This window comes from Microtus ochrogaster, chromosome 17 (assembly GCF_000317375.1).
Source record: "Microtus ochrogaster isolate Prairie Vole_2 chromosome 17, MicOch1.0, whole genome shotgun sequence".
Taxonomy (NCBI): Eukaryota; Metazoa; Chordata; class Mammalia; order Rodentia; family Cricetidae; genus Microtus; species Microtus ochrogaster.
In genome coordinates, this window is record NC_022019.1 from 462,421 (window position 1) to 465,006 (window position 2,586).

At 35.9% G+C, this 2,586-nt stretch overlaps 1 protein-coding gene across 1 annotated transcript in view; it reads left to right on the forward strand.

The window, feature by feature from the left end:
• The window catches only part of Slc35f4 (solute carrier family 35 member F4), a 226,852-nt gene that overhangs the window by 93,273 nt on the left and 130,993 nt on the right, over positions 1–2,586 (forward strand). The window lies entirely within an intron of this gene.

The following is a 2,586-nucleotide window of genomic DNA, read 5'->3' on the forward strand; positions in this document are numbered from 1 at the left end:
GTAACTCCAGTTCCAGAGGATCCAATTCTCTTTTAAGGCCTACATGGTCACTGCATACATGTGGTGCACATACACACATGAAGTTAAAACATCCATACACATAAATAAAAATAAAATTTTAAGAAAGAGTGGGTTTCAAGCTTGAAGGCCCCTGCTTTTAAGTTATTACAAAATAAAAGCAGCTTAACAATAAGATAAATCCTACACTCTCATTCAAAACACTCAGTTCTCTGGAGTGGCAGGCTCGCACCTCTATGTCTTTAAAAGAGTCTTGGTGATAGCTTTGTATAACTCTGGTTTTTCCTTCTCTAAACCAAAGTTTTGTCTGCTACAAAGGACCATCTACTATAAACAATCTACAGGTTTCCTCAAGAGATAAAAATTACTTACAGTGTTTCATTTGTTTTTAAATGTATTTATTTTATTTGTATGAATATTTTGTGTATATGTATGTAAGTGCTGGCTGAAGAGGTTATCAAATCTTGTGGAACTGAATTACAAATGGTTGTAAAACACACATGGTCATTGAGAATAGAATCCAGGTTCTTTATAATAACAGCAAATGCTATGAATTTTTGAACCATCTCTTCATCCCTTGTTTGCAGTTTTTGAATAGTGTGCTTTCAAGTTTTTTCCCCAAGTAGGATTTCAAAAATCTTGGCCCTCAATAAAAGCCATGGTTACTTTGATGAAAAAGCAAATTCAGAATTCCTAGAAGAATAGAGTTTAAATCAGTAATCACTCAAAAAGACAACTAATCATTATGAAATATTTATGCAGGGAATGACTACAAGTGAGTTGTTAAATTATATCCTACTTACCTCATGTCTGAAAAGAATAGTGATTTGAAATGGCTTGAATTTTAGTTTGTAGTTACTTACAATGTGTTCTTTACTCTGAGCCATTTGCCAGTAAGAGATAAACCAAGAGAGGTCGTATTCTAAGAGTTCTTTCAAGGAGATTAAAAGATGTATGCAGTAGTGGTCCACTGTCACATGACCAGAGATCCCAAAGCTCAGTGCTTAAACAAACGTTTGTTGTATCCACCATGGTTCTGCCAATTGGGGGAGCTCAGCTGGAAGTCTCTTACTTGGAACATCTCACGTCACTTCAGATGAAAGCTGGGACTAGAATCATTTGAAGGTTTATCAGGCATGCACATTAAAGATAAACCAACCACATGTTTGACAGCTGATTTGGGCAATTTTCTGAAGGTAAAATTGAACAGTGAACTAGACTGCCCACAAATTGCCTTTCTTGTGACTTGGGATTCTTAGGGTGTAGCATCTGGGTTCCATGAGCAAGTGTTCTCTAAGATGGATGGCTTCTTGTGCTCCAATTCTATAAACTTCAGAATGTCACTTCTGCCACATCCTGTTAACCAAAAAGTCACCATGAAGACACTCCAAATTTCCATAAGGTAAATAGATACTTTCTTGATAAGGAGATGGCAAGCCTACATTCCAAAGTATTAAATGAGATGAAAAAGACCAATGCCTATGTTTTGGAAGATATAAGCTACCATAGTGCAAACTGGCAGATAAACCAGGAAGTGGTACCATTTACTTTGTGAAGAGTTTAACTCAGTACTCTGTGGACCTGAGATGCAAATTTAAATGATTTGAACCATAGCTGTCTGTTGTTTTCAGATACTAAACTACGCTCATAACAGCGTATTTGAGTGACAATGGCCCCAATAGGCTGTGTTTAAATACTTGCTCTGTGGTTGGTGGAAATGTTTGGGAAGATTTAGGAGGTGTGTCCTTGTTGAAGGAGGTACGTCACTGAGTTGGGCTTTAAGGTTTCAAAAGTCTTCACTATTGCCAGTTAGTTTGCTCTGCCTCACTCTTGTAGAACAAGTTGTAGAATCTCAGATACTGCTCCAGCACTATGCCTGCCTTTTTTTTCTACAAGTTTCCTTGGTGTGTCTTAAAACAGCAATAGAAAGTAACTAAGACATAGCCTAACAGATACTATCATAAATTTATAGAAGGGGAAACTTATTAAAAAATTGAGTTACTTTCACAAGACCATGGAGTCAGTAAATGATAGTTACTCTGGATATTAAACACATTTTAATCTTTGTTTTTCTAGTTGAAAATGTTTTCTATGTCATAGTTGTATTAAGAAGATCCACTTTCTCTCTCCCCCACCACATATATACACAAAAATATGAAACATATTTACTCATCAATTAGCTAGAGAAACAGAGTACCAAGATGTGTTTAGGGGCTGGGGATGAAGGTCCTAGGGAACAAATTTAAAAGTATAACTTCCAAAGAGTGAAAAACATGACTCACAAAATCAAAAGTGAACTCACATTTAGAGTATATTCATTGTGACCATGGGGAAACTATCCTGAGAGGCAGATTTAAAGAGAGCTTTACAAACAGCAATGTTTCTAGTTACTGAAATAAAAGAAGTTTGACTGAGATAGATCACTTAGGCCTTAAAAGTGGTTAGTAGAGGGAACAGGAGGAGGGGAGGGAGAGGGAACTGTGATTGGTATGTAAAATAAAAAAGAATGTTTTAAAAAAATAAAATAAAATAATGTAAGATAGATAGATGATAGATAGATGGATAGAT